At 30.5% G+C, this 20,590-nt stretch overlaps 1 protein-coding gene and 1 long non-coding RNA gene across 2 annotated transcripts in view; one reads left to right on the top strand and one right to left on the bottom strand.

Annotated features, from left to right (window-relative positions):
* The window catches only part of LOC126715187 (casparian strip membrane protein 3), an 87,691-nt gene that overhangs the window by 26,494 nt on the left and 40,607 nt on the right, over window positions 1-20,590 (bottom strand). The window lies entirely within an intron of this gene.
* Window positions 8,515-9,087, top strand: LOC126715188 (uncharacterized). Its single transcript, XR_007651821.1, has 2 exons — window positions 8,515-8,633; window positions 8,754-9,087. It is a non-coding gene; the product is annotated as an uncharacterized LOC126715188 (long non-coding RNA).

The following is a 20,590-nucleotide window of genomic DNA, read 5'->3' as shown; positions in this document are numbered from 1 at the left end:
CTTATAAAATCCACTTTCTAACAAATGTATTGATTTGGGCTTGTTGGGCCATTATCCATTTTCTTTGGGCTAAGGGTCTTATTTTTTAAGTCCTTACAGTAATTATCACAAATAGTATATTCATAAAATAGACAATAAGGAATTTACTCTCCACTAACAGTGTATGTCATGTTGGTATAGAAATATGCGTTATGATGATTAACAATAATAAGTACCACCTATTTTGAAGTGAGTTCCAATAGATTATTGGGCTCCTTTTTCTTGAACAGAAATAGGGCAAAATTTCCAAGATCAGGAAAATTTAGAGTTGGTGGAACTTTTTGAAATTTTTGGAAGAGGAATGAAAAATTTTAAAGTGTTAGTTTTTCCAAAATAATGGGAAAATCTTAAGTAGAAAATTTTTTTTTTTCAGCCCCTCACTTTTTCTTGATATCAAGGATCTAATTCATACCTTGCTAGGAAAACATTTATAAACCCAGCCACTACTGAGTACTGAACTAATCTAGAGATCAAAGCCTTAAAATATTTTCTTTCACCTTTTCACAACTATATAAGAGCTATTTACTGTAAAATTAATGTAAATAAAATAATGAGGAGAAATCATGAACAAAGAACAAAAATACATAAAATAAAAAATAAACAATACATATGCACTCATTGATCTTTAACGACGGCATATAGTCATCACTAATGCTTTAAATATCGTCGCTAATTATATTGGCGACGAAAAATGTCGTCACTAACTTTCGTTAAACGAAAATGGTAACAAAAAAGCTTTTTAGTGACGATATTAAAGTCGTCGCAAACACAATACTATTAATGACGACAAAGTCGTCGCTAATAGTGACAATTGTCGTCATAAATAACTCGAGAACCCAAGACGAAATGTCGTCGCTACTAGCTCATTAGTAGTGACGAACTTTTTTGTCGTCACTAGTAGATTATTATTAACGACGACATTTTTGTTGTCGCTAATATGTCATTACTAGCGACAACGCTTGCTGTCGTCACTGATAATGATATATAAGTGACCACAAACATGTCATCACTAAAAATTGCATATTAGCGATGATATTTTTTGTCATCACTAATGATATGATAAAATATTAGCCATGACATTGTCGTTGCTAATAATATTTTACATTTTTTTTCTTTAAAATTTACATTCTGAATTTTACATGGGTACCTATTGGGAAATAACAAAGCACAATCCTATGCACATAATAAGAAATAATAAACTACAATTCCACACATCACAGATACTCATAGAAGCATAACAATTGCTCAATCAATAACTACTAATAAGGAAAAACAACACCCAAGTTCAATATTATATACAAAATTTAAATTCAAATCTACTGTCTCAAATACAAATCAAATAATAACACATTTTTCAAGAAGATATACAACCAAGCTTGTAATGAAATGTATCTCCCCTCAACATCATCAGTAGCCCAAGGCATGCGACATTTTAACCTGAAATAAAAAAATATACATATACTAATGTAAAAGTCAACTAAAGTAGATGACAAAAATGCGTACAAAATAGTTTTAACATCCAAGTAAAACTTTAACATTTTTATTTTTCAAAAATACCATAGATGAGAAGATATGAAAGCTTTATGTATTTAAAAAAACTTAACCTGTCTTAAAACTCAACTTAATCTTTATCCCCAAGATTTCCAATAGATTCATCATTGCTAGATCAATCTTCTTCCTGATTTGAGCTTGAAACATCATTATCACTATATATTTCTTCTTCATGGTTGGAGTTTGTATCCCATTCCTCATTAGACAAGTCATCATTGATGAACATACTTTCATCAAGTTGTACATATACATCATCAACAGCTATTAAGGCCCTAAATCTATTGTTGGCACATCATCTCTATGTAACAAAGTTGAGTTTTCATCATTTTCTTGTGGAAAAAAATGACACCAACTAATATATGTTGACAGAGAAAAATATTGTAAAGAAATTAAAGTAAAAGAATTTAAAGCAAATAAAAAATCATTAATACATACAAAATATCATATATCTAAAAAAACATATCATGAATTTAAAGAAAAATAATTTAAATGGAGACACAAATAGATTGATAATTAAACAAAAAATAGATAGAAAAAATAGGCCTAATTCTTTCTTCCACTTCCCACCAAAAAGACAGCAATCTAGCATCATAGGAGAATCTTTCTTTTGGAGAATAATAGAAAGGCAACAGACATGTTGAGAGAGAGAGAGAGAGAGAGAGAGAGAGAGAGAGAGAGAGAGAGAGAGAGAGAGAGAGAGAGAATTAGTGTTTTTTCCCTACAATGTACAATACACAATTCAAAATACAATTTAAGTTATTTATTGTTCATAGTATGCTACAAAAAAAAGTGTAATCAATTATTACATGAGTTAGATATGTTTGAAAAAAGCAAGAAATAATACAAAATTAGATTCTATACCATATTTTTATCTATAAATGGAGAAATTGACAAGAAGCTCAAAGTAATTCTCCATTAATTCTACACATACTAAAAAAGATGGAAATTTTGTGAGAGATGAATGACATAGGAAGTGGTTACATTTAGAACTCAAGAGTCAAAGAATAAAACTAATCCACTTTTTTCGAGTGATCTATGTTTCTTATTTGTTCCCCCCCCCCCCCCCCCCCCCCAAGATATAAGAAATTAAACTACTTTTCTCATCCCCTTGGTACATTTTGGCCACAAGGGAAATTATTGAAATACTCTAATGGAAGTGGTTTGTAGTTTTAACAAAGATATGTGGATATAGTTAAATGCATGTCTTTTTAGCCTATGAATTCACTTTATTTGCCACTTCAACAGCCTATTGAACTACATCAAATTTAAACATTATTCTAATAGCATGTTGCGTAGATTAGTATTAAAGAAAGAGCAATGTTAGAAACACAACTTATTGTCCAATCTTTGCCACAACTTGCCACGAGTTGTGAGTTGTGGTAGTGTGGGCTCACAAGTTTTTTCCTACCACTTACAACTTGTCATTTGATAAACTGTGGCAAAAGTTTTGCAATAAATTGTGGTACTAGCATTTTTCTTTAAAGAACTAGTTGATAAATATTGTAAATTCACTATGGTTATCACTTCAATAGCCTACAGCGCCACCATCAAATTTAAACATATACTATTAGCATATTTAGTACATCAATATTAAAGAACTAGTTGGTGAATACTGTGAACATGATAATTAAATAAAACATGCAGCATTACCAACTAATAGACTCTTACACTTGGAAATTGAATAAATCCATTATGTAATGTGCAGTACACAAATAGTTTTTTTTTTTTTTTTTTTTTTAAAGCAAACAATTTTTTTGAAAACAAACAATTATTTGTTTCAATATGGCATTTGATGCACATAAAAAAACATATATGTTCAAGTAAACTATATCCTTTAAGCATTTCTTAAGTATTGAGAATCTATTTCAATATATCCTAATTACGAAAATAATATTAAAAAAATCAAACATAAAAAAACTATTCAATTTCTATTAGATGTTTAACCTTACTTAAAAGAATCAATGAAAACATATTAGGTTGCAACTGTGTTTTAACTTTTAAAGGGTTCTGAATCTTAGCATAAAGAAATGCAGTACCTATAGCTACAGTTTATCATATTACATATTTATTAATTTATCATATTATATATTTATTAATTTAATGACAAAAACAGAGAAGAAAAGTGATACCTAGGGCCCACTTGTAGTACTTGGAGCATACCTTAATATCAAATTTGTAAAAATTTGAAAAACAAATCAACTTGATGAACTGATAAACACAAAGAAGAAGAAAAGAAAGAAAAAATACAAACCAACTTAATAAACAAAAAGAAGTAAAGAAGAAAGAAAATTTTACATATTTATTAATTGGCATTTGTTACCGTGTGCCCTTAGGGCACACGGTAATGCCAATCATAGCTGTGGCCTTTTACCTAGGAAATTGAAATATTCTGTACAAGGAGTACTTTTTTGGTCTAACAAACAAAATGACAAATATGACCTCCAATTTTTTTGAACAAGCCGGATCTGTCCTCCAATTTTTTTAACAAGCCGGATCAATCCAAACAAAATGACCAATTGTCCTCCAATTTTTTTAACAAGACAAAAATGTTCTTTTTACCATTTCCCTCCATTTTCTATTTCATCTCCCACCAATACTTACTTTACCAATATTTACTTTTTTCTCTCCTTCACTTTACCAAGATCATAGAAAAAACTAAAAGAGTTCAATGTTCAACAAAAAGACAAGAAAGAAAGAAGAGTTCAATGAATGATCAAACAATGTCTACAAAAATATAATGTTCAAGAAATTATAAATAAGGTACATATATTTCTTTTGTTCTTAATTTATATTTCAAATATATTGAAATATGATGTTAATATTTATTTATCATTTTTGTTAAATTATTGTAGAATCAATGGATGAGAGTTTTTGTTGAGAAGAGTTCAATGAATGATCAAAGAATGTCTATAAGAATATAGTGTTCAAGAAATTATAAATAAGGTACATATATTTCTTTTGTTCTTAATTTATTTTTCAAATATATTGAAATATGATGTTAATATTTATTTATCAATTTTGTTAAATTATTGTAGAATCAATGGATGAGAATTTTGTTGCAAGTGAGATTCACCAATTAGTTCCAATGAGTTGTTTTGACTTAAATGAATTACCTCAAGAAGGTATACTATTTTATTCTATTTTTTTATTTATAGTTTATATTTCATTTATAGTTGAATATGATGTTGATTTTTTTTTTTTTAAATTCTTGTTACAATATAGAAAAAATGAATGGTATTGTAATTGCAAGTGAGATTCATCAAAGTGTTTCAAGGAATTGTGTTGACTTAAATGAGCTTCCAAATGACGGAGAAAATAATTACATTTGTGGGGAGGAATTAGTGGTTTGGAATGAATATCCAATGGAAGAAATAGGAGTTATTGAAGAAAATGAAGATATTAATTCAATAGAAAATGAGTTTGAACCTTTTGTTGGTCAATGTTTTCTTAGTGAAGAAGAGGCTTTCATTTTCTATAAAAATTATGCAAATCGATATGGTTTTACAATTCGAAAAGGTCGTTTTGTCACAAAAAATGGAGAAAATGTAAGACATGATTTCTTTTGTCACCGAGAAGGTAGACAACAATTAAAAATAGTGGATTCATCTAAGGAGCAACGAAATAGGATATCTACAAGATGTGAATGCAAAGCTCATCTAAGAATCACATTGCGAAAGTCATTTGACATTTTTCCACGAGAATGGCATGTCACTAAGTTTGTTATAGATCACAATCATGAATTGTTGTCCCCTTCGGAAGTAAGATTTCTTCCGGCCAATCAAGTTATCACTAAAGAAGATAAAGATCGCATTCTCTTGTTGAAAAATGGTGGACTTTCGGTTAGGCAAATAATACGTGTTATGGAGCTTGAGAAAGGTGTGAAGCATGGAGATCTTCCATTTTTTAAAAGAGATATCCATAACCTTTATGTGAAAATGAGAAGAATGCATGCAATGAATGATGCTATGGGTCTCTTACAATTGTGCAAAGTTGCTAAGGAAAAGAATTCTAAATTTCAATATGCATATACAATTGATGAAGAGAGTAGGTTGGAGCATATTTTTTGGGCGCCTACTCCTTGTTTTCATTGGTACCAAAAATATGGAGATATGGTTGTTTTTTATACTACTTACAAAGTAAATGCATATGACATGCCTTTTGGTATTTTTGTTGGTATCAATAATCATGGAAAGACAATTCACTTTGGTTGTGCACTTCTTCGAAATGAAACAACTAGTGCATTTCAATGGTTAATGAAGGTACGTAAATTATTTAATTATCTTGTAAGCTTATGCAATTATTTTTCGATTTTATTTGATTAATTAGTAGTTTAATAGTATATATCCTACTATATTTTTTCAAGTGCTAATAACTTTGTATTTGATTAATAGACTTTTGCAAATTTAATGAAGAAGTCACCTAAGACAATTTTAACAGACCAAGATCCATGGATAACAGAGGCAATATCAAAAGAATTGCCATCCACAAAACATGCTTTTTGTATATGGCACATTATTGCTAAATTTAGTGGTTGGTTTACAGCAATTCTTTGTAGTCAATATTCAAATTGGTGCATGGATTTCTACAAGCTATATAAGTTAGACTCATGTGAAGAATTTGAGCATCAATGGTCTCAAGTAATGGCAAAATATGACATGCTTACTAACAAGCATGTAAGTGGTTTATATCAAATCAAGCATTTTTGGGTACCATGTTACCTTCGTGACTATTTTTTTGGGGGAATGACAACAACCGAAAGATCCGAAAGTATAAATGCATTTATCAAACGGTTTTTTAGTTCCCACATAAACTTGACGCAATTTATTGAACAAGTAAATCATTATTTATTGTTGCTTCCTTTTATTGTAGAATTTGATTTATTTTTTTATTTGTTAATATTTGTAGTCTTTATGTGTCTTTAAATTATTTACAATTCGTAATTTTAGGTTGACCTTGCCATTGAAGATATTGAGCAAACACAATCACATGATACAATGTTGGAGAAATATAGAGGTTCTTCTTTAAGAACATTGTCACCAATAGAACAACAAGCACATAGTGTGTTGACACCCTATGCTTTCAAGATTTTTCAAGAGGAGTTTGGAAGAGCCACACAATACTCGGTGCTTCAAGAAAACGGTATTGAGTTTGTGTTGCAATATTATGAAGAAAAAACTAGTCAAAAGCACTTAGTCTTATGGGATGGTGAGAAGACTAGTTGTAGTTGCAAGAATTTTGAATTTTGGGGTATACTTTGTCGTCACACACTTAGTTTATTCATTCACAAAGATTGTTACCAAATTCCATCTTTGTATCTTCCACCACGTTGGTGTCGCGAAACATCATTAGGTGGAAAAGAATTGATAGTGTTGAGTGATGAAAATTTAGTGGACAAGGAAAATATGGTTGATGCTAATGCTAATGATGCTATTGATGGAGATTGTTTTGTTCATTGTCCTCCACTCTCAAAAACAAAAGGTCGCCCAAAGCAAAAAAGAATGAAAGGTGGAAAAGAATTGGGAAAGCAAAAGAGAACTTGTGGGTTTTGTAAGCATGTTGGCCATAACATCTCTACATGTTCGGAGAAGGAGAAGGAGAAGGAAAACTCAACTTCCTCAAATGGTGCAAAGAGAATGAAAAATTGTACTTCAATAGATATGGGATTGAACCCAATATTTTATTTGAAATGTTAGGTCTTTTGCTTAAAAAATCACCAATATGATGTTTGTCAACTTTTTATTTTTGTCGGTGTTATGTTATCATTTTGACGATATTATGCCAATGAATATCATGCATTCTTGAAAAAATAGAAAATTTTCCCATAGAAATAATAGTGTTTCACTAAAATTGAAATCTAATGTCCCATATCATATCATGTATCATGACACTTTTTCAATCCAAAGCAAACCGGTCTTCTTACCACATTTAAAACACAAAATAGCGAGATACTATTTTTAAACTTAAAATAATTTTAAAAATTACTATTTATGTTTTATTGTCTTAGGACACTAAATCTCTAACACCTCTAACCCACTACTAATCAATAAAATATTTTTATTTCTTTCATTTTGGATTTTATTATTTTTACTATTTAAATAAAATAAATGGCAACTCCATGTAAGAGTGTAAGACCCTAAATCTATGGGGAAATATAACGGGGCACTAACACAACCCCACTAATTCACGTGGGTTTGTCCCAACAAAAAGTTGGTGGACTGAGGGTGGGGCCTCTCACATACTTACTATGATAAGGCTAGTGGTATAGGACTAGGAAAAAAAATGCAATAACTCAAGCTCACGCCATCACATATACAAATAGAAATTGTAGACTCAAAAGGAATTGGTCATTGTTGCAAGAAACAAGATTTTATTGTCTTAATACTTATTGACCTCATATCATCTTGAAAGGTTACAAGCATAGAGGTTATAAGAAGAAAATGTAGTGCCAATGTATATTTGTCTAAATTCACACTCAATAAAAACTTGAAATTTAAAGATTTTATTGATGTGATCTTTATTTTTCCTAGAGTTTTAAAATTTTGATTTTACCTCTTGAAGATGTATATTGTTTACATCAGTAGCCTCTTCACGTAACAGACTAAAAATGACGTGAATAATAGACACAATTGATACTTATAATAAATTTCACAGTAAATTTAGTTTTTCACAAATACTTATAATAAATTTCATTATAATTAAAACAATTAAATACTTAAAAAATTTCACAAATACTTATAAAAAGTTGCATTGTTACCATTATTTAATCATTAAATTTAGATAATTGTTTGCAGCAAGAAGCCAAAGAGTCAGTTTAGCCAAAAAAAAAGCAGCCAAGAGTAAAAAAAAAAGTTATCACTGTACTGTGTAAGCCTTTACAAAAAAAAAAAAAAGAAAGAAAGTTGTGTGGCTCTTTTTTTACCACGTATCCACGTGAGGACAACATTACTTTTCAAAAATTGTTGTGTAAGGGAACTTGTTTCAGCCAAGGGAGAACTTGTTTCAGAAAGTCTTGTTTCAGCCAAGGTAGAACTTGGTCTTTAGAGGTAAATGTTTCTTCTATTTCAGTTTCACTACAGTTTTTTTTTTCTTTCTTTCCTTCATTTTCTCTCAGATCCCATCTCTTTCTCTGTATTTTTTCTTTCTTTCTTTCATTCCCTCAACAGACAGAGACCAGTGAAATCAAAGAGAACTCAAGCACGAAATGGGGATGGCTTCAAGGAACACCCGATCATGAACCACACCTGGTTGACGCACCCATTTCAAGGCCCCTCCTGTCATCGACAACAGATAGTTGTTCAGCTTTGAAGTTCCGGCGCTGAGATTCACAAGTATTTAAAACTCATATTGATTTCTTTTTTATAAATATTAAAGTCATAATTTTTTTATTGATTGTATGTTCTGCTTTTGTTCCAGGAACATCTGAAATTTGTATGTGTAATTTTTGTAAGAGGATTTTTTTTTTAATGAGAATTTTGGTAGAAGTTGTTTGGTGGTAGAGTGTTGTTTTCGGCTAGCTTGTTTCAAGTGTGTAACTTTTGATTCAACTTTCGAGGAGGAGGGGGAGAAGAAATGAGTGAAGGGTAGTTTAGTCTTTTTGGAAAAATATAATTTGTCAGATGCTTTGCTGTTGTTCCCATAAAAAGTCTTTTACTGTCATGTGAAAAAGCAAAACAAAACCAATAAAATAATTTCTTATATGTACGGTTAACGTGTGCCCTTAGGGCACACGTTAACCGGACCCTTATTAATTTATCCTATTATATATATCTATTAATTTAATGACAAAAATAAAGAAGAAAAGTCATACCTAGGGGCTAGGGCCTACTAATAGGACTTCCAGCAAACCTTAATATGAAATTGGTGAAAATTTGGAAAGCAAAACTTGATAAACGTGAAGAAGAATTAAAGAGGAAAGAAAAACTGAAAAGCAAACCAAAGAGATAAGATTGGCTGAGAAAACAATCGAGTGACTGAGAAAAATATGGGATGATGCCCTTCAGATCCGTTACGTTAGGTAGTGCTCTTTTTTTTTTTTTTTGTTGTTAACTACATCTCATGAGTTATTTTGACCGAAACTATATAATAATCTAGTAATACAAATTATTTTACAAAAATAATTATAAATTGTTGATATGGTAAGTGATTATTGGTAAATGAAAAAGTGATATTAATAGTAGATTTAGGTGAAAACTAATACAAAATTAATTACATCAATATTTTGTAAAAATATTATAAAATAGTTTGTAACTGTAGCATTCAGTGGAGTAAAAATATTATAAAATAGTTTTGTTGTGACTTTTAATGGTAAAAAGCTAAAAGTAAATGAGGTTTGCTTTTTGTTTGTAACTTGTGGCAGTGTGCCTTCTCTCACACCCACGTGAATTGTTATAAAATTTTGAAGATTTTAAATTTTTTATTTATTAATTTTTTCTAATCCAAAGAAGTTTCAAACCGCATTTTAACTTTTAATAACTGAAAAAAGTTTTTGTACTATCAAACTTTTTTTTTTTTTTTTTGGGCTAACACTGTCAAACTTTACTAACTATGGTATTATTATTATTATTATTATTATTAAAGAAGTAGGAACATCAATTCCCTAATATTATTAATATTACCTGGTTGAAATTTTAACTAGAGATTAACATTTTATATGAGATAAAGATTTATAAATTTAAACTTTTTAATAAATTATATGAATTTTGGTTATATATATATATATATATATATATATATATAATAGCGGTAAATCCGAAACGGTACACCAATATTAACTGGTATCGAAATATCTCGTTTCTTTGACCAAACCGGTACGGCCTCCGGTACGAGATTAACTCCCTTGGTAGCATTACTCAAAACTATATCTATTGTGGCATTCATTTGTCACAAGGGGCCATATATTATGAAAGATTTACATTGCCTTCGTAGAAACACAATATTGTGACAACTATTATGCTTCATCACAATAAGGTTTTTTTTTTTTTTTTTTTTTTTTTTTTTTGCTAATAAATTTTATTGGTGGGGATATAATAATTTGTGAATTGACAAATTTTATTATTTTGGCTCATATATAATGTATTATCACTTTTGGGTTTAATCAATTTGAATATGTATGTTATAAATATATGTTAATTTGATTTATTTAGTTAGTTTTTCTAAATATTATTACATAGTTGATGATTAAATTGGTTATTAGTTGAATATATTATGATTTTATAATGAATATACCATTCATATATGTATATCCATAATTTTATTAAGTATTTGTGTATCTTACGATACATGATATAGGTACACAACACATTTTCATCACGCACCATACTTCGATTTGGAATCTAACCGTTGGATTTGAAGAGTGTAATGAAAGGTTAATTCTGGTGAATTACAGTTACAATCAAACGGTTGGATTTAGAGATAGGCGTGGTCAAATTTTAGTTAAAGTTGGTCAAACCCGGTCAAACTTAATGGATGGTCCTGAGACCATTGGACTTGGTGAAATTCATATTCAAATCTTGGTTATTGGGATTGAAGAGTATGACAACATATTGGTGTTGATGAAATTTAAGACCAATTAGATGGTCAAATTGAGAGAACATAACCATATAGACACACAACACATGTCCATAACACACCATACTTAGATTTGAAATCTAACCATTAGATTTGAAGAGTGCAATGAAAGTTTAATTCTCGTAAATTATGGTCACAATCAAATGGTTGGATTTAGATAAAGACATGGTCAAAATTTAGTTAAAGTTGATCAAACCCAGTCAAACTTAATAAATAGTCCAGACTTGGTGAAATTCATATTCAAATCTGGATCGTTGAGATTGAAGAGTATGGTGCCATATTGGTGTTGGTGAAATTTGAGACCAATTGGAGGTCAGATTGAGATAACATAAACGTACAGGTACACAACACATGTCCATCACAACCATACTTAGATTTAAAATATAATCGTTGGATTCGAAGAGTGTAATGAAAGGTCAATTATGATGAATTATGGTCACAATCAAATGGTTGGATTTAGAGAAAGACACGGTCAAAGTTTAGTTAAAGTTAGTCAAACCCAGTCAAACTTAATAGATGGTTCTGAGACCACTGGACTTGATGATATTCAAATTCAATTCTTGATCATTAAGATAGAAGAGTATGGTGACATATTGAAGGTGAAATTTAAAACCAAATGGATAGTCAGATTGAGAGAACATAGTCATGTAGGTATACAACATATGTCCATCACGCGCCATACTTAGATTTGAAATCTAACCGTCAGATTTGAAGAGTGTAATAAAAGGTTAATTCTCATAAATTATGGTCACAATCAAACAGTTGGCTTTAGAGAAAGGCACGGTCAAAGTTTAATTAAAGTTGGTCAAACCTGATCAAACCCAGTCAAATTGAATAGATGGTCCTGGGACCACTGGATTTGATGATATTCAAATTCAAATCTTGATCATTGAGATAGAAGAGTATGGCGACATATTGATGGTGAAATTTAAAACCAAATGGATGGTCAGATTGAGAGAACATAGTCATACAGGTATACAACATATGTCCATCATGTGCCATACTTAGATTTGAAATCTAACCGTCGGATTTAAAGAGTGTAATAAAATGTTAATTCTCATAAATTATGGTCACAATCAAACGGTTAGATTTAGAGAAAGACACGGTCAAAGTTTAGTTAAAGTTGGTCAAATCTGGTCAAACTTAATAGATGTTCCTAAGACCATTAGACTTGGTGAAATTCATTTTCAAATCTCGATCATTGGAATTGAAGAGTATGGTGACATATTGGTGTTGGTGAAATTTAAGACCAATTGGATGGTCAGATTGAGAAAACATAGCCATACAGGTACACAATACATGTTCATCACGCGTCATACTTAGATTTGAAATCTAACGGTTGGATTTAAAGAGTGTAATGAAAGGTTAATTTTCATAAATTGTGGTCACAATCAAATGGTTGGATTTAGAGAAATGCACAATCAAAGTTTAATTAAAGTTGGTCAAACCCGGTCAAACTTAATAGATGGTCCTGAGATCACTGGACTTGGTGAAACTAGGTTCATAGGAAGGTTTTCAGTGGATTATTGGGTATTGGAATTGTTGATAGAAAATGTCAATGAAGAAATAATTTTGAAATATGATGAACATCATGTTAACATTGACTAGGTAAAGTTGATTAGACAAAATGATGAAAAAATTATTATTTTGGCTCATGTATCATGTATTATCACTTCTGATTTTAATTAATTTGAATATGTATATTATAAATATATTTTAATTTGATTTATTTATTTACTTTTGGTAAATATTATTGCATGACTAATGATTGAATTGGTTATTAGTTGAATATATTATGAATTTATAAATTCATAATATTTATAATTAATTTATTAGTTTGGTAAATATTGACTAATACATTTCTTATGACATATGATACAGAAAAATCAAAAATTGATTCACGATACGATTTACATTTTGATAATTATGGGTATTAGTCAGTATTTTGAATGGAATCAGAACCTTCTCGATTTTTGTTATTTTATTGATTTTGAGTTTCAATTGGATAACATTATGGTTTGAGAGTATTCTGAAGCAACAAGCCCTCTCCTTTCTCTCTCTCTCTCTCTCTCTCTCTCTCTCTTTTTACGAATTTGAGAATTTTAAATTACTTTGTAGGTTTCAAGGTTATTTTGGTCATTATTTAAGTTTGGGAGTATTTTGGTCATTTTGATGAGGCTAATCGTATTTTAATCATTTCAAATATACTAAAGGAATTTATGTCATTTTAAATATTTTAAGAGGCATTCGGAGGATTTGATAAATAAAAAATAATCAAAATTATTTTAGCCACATATTAGTGACGACAATCTTTGTCTTCATTAAAAGATCCCATATAGTGATGACCTGATTCGTTGCTAATATATAATTTGCTTCCCTCCAATAATTCCCACCACTTTTTGATAGTGAAAATTTTTCCCTCTATTATATTTTGGTATATATATTTGCGACAACATGTTGTGTCGTTGCTAAAAGGTGATTATCAAAGACGACAAATTATATTGTTGCTAATAGCCTTCTAATAGTGACGACCAATGTGTCATCGCTAATAAATAAAGTATGTATATAATATATTTACTATATATTTTTGGCCACATATCTGCGACAATACACAAGGTTATCACTAAAGATGATTATTAGTGACGATAGATGTTGTCGTTAAAATAAACCTTATTTTAGCAACGTAAATGTCATCGCTACAAAATTTAATGTTGTTGCTAAAAGTTTCCCTCCATTTTCCAAAAGTAAATAAAATTCCCTCCATGGCGTTAGCGACTTCTTATTAGTGACTACCTTTGTGTTGTCGCTACTATGCACTTATTAGCGATGACCATATATTATTGTCACTAATGTGTGCCTAATAGTGACGATTTGTTGGTTGTCGCTAAAACATTGGTCGCAAAAGACCAAAGTTCTTGTAGATACAAAGCAAGAATTGCTCTTGATTTTCCCCTCCATCATCTGCGCTTTCCTTCAAGTTCTTACAGGAAAAAGAAAAAAAAAAAAAAAAAAAAGCCTTGAGATATCAAAGAAACCACAAAAAAATTGATTCAATTGGAGAATTTATGAGAAAAACACCAAAAAGGGCTCCGACTATTTCTTTACTTATATTTTTTATAGCTCAGACATGCACTTAGCGCAACAAAGTAATTTAAGCTTTATAAAGAGAAGCTACCATTTAAGCCTTTCCTATGTTGTTTTGTCAAACACAAGCACTTCAATTGTTCTTTCTTATATAGATGTATAGATATAGATATTTAACATGTGCCATTAGGCTCTTTTTTATTTGAGTTTTTTTTTTTATTTGAGTTTTTTTTTTTTTTTTTTTTTTTTTTTTTTTCAATTGTACTTTAATTTTTTAGTTTTATTTATAAATAATTTTAATTCTATGAAGAATGTATGGTATAATTATGATGAGTTAAAGTTGATATATTGTATTTAGTTTGGCCCCTCTTAAAAAACATTTCTAGCTCTGTCACTGCATTGTACATAATACAAACTTTGATCCACGCTACTTTGAAATAATTGACCTATATTGCTACATTCTAAGGCCATTCTTCATTTTCTGTATAAATTCAATCAATTAAGTTCAAGAGAGAGAGAGATCAATGGCTAATATAATTTTAGCTACACTACTATGACCTACAAATAATAAATTTTGCTACTTTAAGGTTTCAAAATCTAACCTTCTCTCAACTTTTGTTATTCATGGCACTCCCGCACAGGTCTGGCCCAAGGCCTAGGCCTAAGGCCCAACAACAAAATAAAAAATTCCCTATTAAAAAAAGACCTCATTCCCTTCGTAAAAAGCCCAAAATTTTATAAAAATATAAATTTTTTTAAATAATTGATACTTTTTTTAAGAGTGATGTTAAATATGTCACAAATTTTACTATAGGTTTAATTGACATATCGCCAATCACATAAAAAAATTAATTCAAATACAAATAAATTAAATTGTTGAAATTCATCAATTACAGTCATTATTATATTATATTGTGAACATTTTTAGTATTTTTTTTTTTTCGTTTCTAACAAGGCTTCCAAAATAGGAGACCAATAGAAATTTAAACCAATTGAAACCTTAAAACGTTTCAAAAAAGATGCTGCAAATGTGATAGATCATCAATGATGACTAATCTCCTCTAATAGTTTGAGATCTTAATTTTTATAAACTAATCTTCTACAAAACCACACACCAAATAATATCTATCTCTTTCTCTTAAAAAGAATATATAAAATTAAAATTTAGATTATAACTGTACTTAACTATGCATAGTCATATATTTAAGTTAAAGTAAGTTTAAAAAAAAAAAAAAAAATTTAGTTCTTTTTGTTTAAATTTATGGTTCAACTATGATATTCGATCTTCTATATAAAATTAACCTTAGTTTAGTTAGTATTATTCATCAATTTCTATATTTATATCAAATTAGTCTAAATTTAATTAGTATTATATAATTTTATTTAATTAATGTGTACATTAAAAAAAAAAAAAAAAGTCCTAAATAAAATTTTAGCCTAGCCCAAATTTTCTTGGGCCGGCCTTGCTCCCGCAATAAAGAGAGCACTTTAGTAGACCATCACTGTAGAATACACGTCCCTAGAATGAGAATAAACCTTGGAATGGATGGCTACATAAGTCTATGCTCCAGTCCAGCATCAGTTTCTCACAAGCAAGACCTATAGAATGAGCTCAGATTCACCCATGCTCCTGAAATCAAATCAAGAGGTAAACCGTATTCAGACACATAGCATAGCCAATATGGAGAATGCAGCCATAATGGAAGATATTAGGACATTAAAGAGGATGATAGATAAAGCAAGTACTAACTCAAGTCGCAAGTCGCACCTTAACAGGTATTCCAATAAGTAAACCTAGCGACAATGAGCTTCATAAGGCTTTCCTGGATTTGATTTTTTATTTGGCGGTAACATACACACACACACACCAAAAAAAAAAAAAAAAAACAGAAGAAGCATCTCATCACTTTTCAATGTCCAACCAAACATGCAAAGAAAAACTAAATCTCTTCTACCCTGTAGTTTTCTATCCTCCAATCAAATAAATGAAAGCCTTAGCAACTAGCAAGTTTAGAGTTTGACAAGGGGTGCCAAAGGAAGACTGCAAAATAGCAGAAAAAAAGTCGTCAGTAGTGTGAAGGAACTCATGACCTTGGAGAAAGCTATGGCAATTCAAGAAATGAAATAGTTAGGGACGAATAGACAAGGTTTTGACTAAATCACTGAACACCAATTTAAGACCTTTGAATGCGTAGATATTAGAATGTTGATGTTAGAGCCTATCTCCTGCCACACTGATTAGATAATGTTTTGACCCTATGCAGAAACAAACCGATAGAAAGAACACCATGCATGCTTATGATCTTGGAGTTGCACGTGAATTAGGAATATTCTAGTAACAGAGGCAGAGGGAAGTGGAGGCTCAAGTTTTGTGTAGTCCAGATTTCATGATGAGATGAGGCTAGCCCAACAATTTCATCAGATCGAGAAGAAGTTTTAGAAGGCTCATAATGTAACACCCCGGTTGTTAACTGTAATTTGGAGGAAGCTTGATGGGCAGATTGGTAATTTTACTTGCAATATATTTTAGTGACAAACTTGGAAATAGCCTTCTTCCCCTTAAGTCAGCCGCCCTCACTTTCACTGTTTCACATTCGCGTCTCGCTCCCTCTCTCCAGCTGCCACCCCTCTCCCTTTCTTTCACTTGAATCCCTTTCTCTCTCTCCATGGTCTTCCACTAAAAATACTTCAGCCATGAGTTTCTTTTCAAGCCATCACCACCGCTTGTGAAGAAAAGATTTTGGGAAGAGAGGGACCCATTCGGCCAAGCAAGGAATTTGAGGTAAAATTCCTATTTTCCTAACAAAACTAAGTAAAATCTAGCTATGGGGTTTATGCTAGAGCAAGCTTATTGGGTTTATGTAAGAAATTCTTATTTGGAATGAAAAGTTTGGTTTGGTCTTGACTCATGTTGCTCTAGTATTCACCCAATCAAGATTTTGTCTTGGGTAATGGGTTTTGGAGGTCTTGGAGTTGTGGAGAGGTGGGTATGTGAAACTTTGATGATGTAGGTGCTATGAACTTGTTTTAAAACAAGTGGATAATGAAAGTGTTAACTATGAAAGTTTAAATGCCTTGAAGTTATGTTTTTTTGCAAATTTAGTGTTTGATATTTTGCCTCATTGAGTTATAAGGTTGGGTTTAATTATTTATAGTTGTTTATTTGATTCAACACTAGAATTTGTGAGATATATAATGAGTTTTAGAACTTTGAAAGTGATTTGATGATGTTATAATTGATTCCTACATGTTGTAATATGTATTAACATTATTAATACATGAGTTAGTGTAGTACTTAAACATGGTTGTTTCGTTGTGAACACTTGGGAATTTATAAGAATTGTTATAATCGCTTGGTTTTGCTAGTTAGTACCCAAAATAAATTCTTGAGTCTAGTTACCCCATTTTTTTTAAGTGATGTGTTATATTATCTAATAAATGCATATTGTTTGCGGTAGCGTATTAAAATTCTTTGGTTGTGTTTTGGTCCTTTGGACCATTTGTATGCTTGTTTGGTATCCTTTGGGAATCGATGCCTTTGGATAGTTAAGTTAAGCTCTAGGCCCTAATTTGATTTTAGGGGACATATTCAATTTATGGAGACAAGTTCGATGGTACTTTCTGATGGGCATTGTTATTGATAAGCTTGATTATTTTGTTTCTAGGTTTTGAGACTTTTGATGATGGACCTAGTGATGAGATTTGTTGATTTCATGGTGCCCGGTTGAGGTAAAATTGGTTGGCCTCTCGAGATAAGTAGCTTTTAATGAGATTTTTGAAAAATATCCATATTGCATAAAACATTGTTTTTGGGTTAAATACGTTTTGGGAAACTGTTTATAGAAATTGTATTTTTCCTAAAAAGTATCGTGTTGTAAATTTAACGGATATAATTAGTTATGATAAGTACATCATATTTTTTATTGCATATGGGAAAATGCATAATTTGTTAGCATGAAAGGACAAGCATCTTTGATTTAATTCTTTGTAATGAATTTTATGGATTTATTACATTATTTGCAAAATTTAAAGATTCTTTTATCTTGACATACTTGTAATATTTGAGAAAATTGATACAAAATCTTCTTGACAAGAAATGATTTTGAAGGCTTTGAGAAGCTTGTGAATATATTGGGTATTTCAAAGATTTTTGTGAAATATTTTCTTATGTACATTTGAAGGCTTTGACAAGAAATATTCTCTTATGTAAATTTTACATACACTTGTTTACACTTTACACAATATCCATGTGGACAAAATTTAGTTACAAAATTGATTGTGAGTGTAGCTTAAGGTTACAACCTTACTTGATATCATTAAAATTACAACATATTTCAAAAATTTAACTATTAAATTGCATGTTCTTTACGTTTTTAATACACATGTTAAATTTTGTACCAATCAGATATTATTTACTCTATGATCTATGAGATTATATCTTTTGCATAATTTGAAACTACAAAAATTTGTAATTTATAAAATTTATTGATGACATGATTATTGATCTTTAATTTTCTAGAAATTTTGCAAGCACGGAGAATATAAGAAGAAAATGTAATCTAATGGTCGATTTGTCAAAATTCACCTTCAATGAAAAGATATTAAGTAATGTTGTAGTTTTAAACTACAACTAATTTTGTAACTAAACTTTGTACTATCTATAATTGCATATATAGAAATACACATTTTAGAAGGAAAAATAATGATTTCCACATTTAAATCATGAAAAGTGGGTGTAAAACAATGAGTGTGACAGTTGAATCGTTACGTATCCTTGTATCTATAATTTGGAGAATACTAGATAAGACCGTAGATAAATGCATAACAATAATTCAAAAGATGCCAAAAATTATTATTGAAAAAGAAATGCTAAAGATTAATATGCAAAAGATAAGACTTGTGTTTATAACATACAACATTATTAATAATTTAATATAGTTCAAATTTATTCATATTCATGTTACACATGAAGAAAGGAAAGCAACAGAAAAGATTGACTAGTAGCAATTGAATGGCCATTACTAGTAGAGTAGCAAAAATTATTTTATACACCAGCCTTATGCAGTGGGTGTTGGATTCACAGACTCAAGTTGTAAGACAACCGCTGGATTCACAGGTGCATGAGACCTATGAAATGTAAGACACTCGCTACACAGTGGTGCATCAGAAACTTCCTAGTAAGGTAGACGATGTTGTGGCTGAAGCCGAAAGCAGGTACATTGGACTATGTCAACTAAAAGGCGGTACTTCAGCAACACGTATAAGATTGGCACACAAGCAAATAAACCAATGACAAAAAAGATCAATGGCAATTCCTGGTGATTATGATTCTTCAAGCAAAAGGATGCAGAAAATGCAACCATCATGGCAGCAATTGAGATGAAAAGTGTAGTGACTCCAATCATCAACTTAACAGGTAAAGACACGAGGAAGTCCTCATATGAATAACGTGAGGTAAGGATGCTCAAGAACGTAAATAGGGATGTTGAAGAGCAAAATACTGCAATTGCGCTTGAAACCGAATAGGTCAGGCCAAATTTAGGACTTTGGTGGTTTAATTTATCATCTGGTTGGTAAGAGAAGGCTATAGTTCCAATTAGTGTTGCAACCACCATTGATGATCTAGCCATATTCATCATCCACTTCTCTCCCTGCTTCCTTAACTTCTTGTGGCTCTTTGCAAATAAAACATATGGTGTTTCCCCGTTTCCATTTTTCATTTCTTTGAATCCAGGTCTTACAGCCTTTTCCACCTCCTTCCATTGCAAATCATAAGGAAATACCACGTGAGAGACTTGTTGATTAGTCTTAAAATTCAGAAACTTTAGGTAGACATTAAATCTAAGTGTAAACATGAATGAATTTTCTACAAAATGAAATAAATGATCGATTATTCTAAAAGCTTAAACTATTGATGAATGGTGAACGCAATTATTATTTAATCAATATTCTAACAAAATAGCTCAAAACTTAATACTAAAATCATATGAATAAATACCTTAAACCATAGTAATTCTCGCTGCATTTGAAGAGCTGCTCCTGATATGGCATTAAGCTTCTCTTCAGGTGCCAATCCTGCAGCTAAATGCAACATGTTGTTTCCATCTTCATTTATTCTATCTGCTAATAGATCTCTAATTGAGCCTACCACAACTAAATTGAAGATGCTTTCATGGCGCTTCTCAACAGCAATATGAAATATGCTTCTCTTCTTATCATCTATTTTCCATAATAGATCTAAGTCAAAATGAATAAGCTCAACCAAGAACTCCACGTTGCCTACTTCTGCTGCAATAAATAGAACTAATGAAAGCTCTGAGATTTCGTTTAAATTCTCAATGTCATCTTT

This window comes from Quercus robur, chromosome 2 (genome assembly GCF_932294415.1).
Source record: "Quercus robur chromosome 2, dhQueRobu3.1, whole genome shotgun sequence".
NCBI classification, from domain to species: domain Eukaryota; kingdom Viridiplantae; phylum Streptophyta; class Magnoliopsida; order Fagales; family Fagaceae; genus Quercus; species Quercus robur.
Note: the sequence above shows the minus strand (reverse complement) of the source record. Positions and strands in the feature narration are given on the sequence as shown.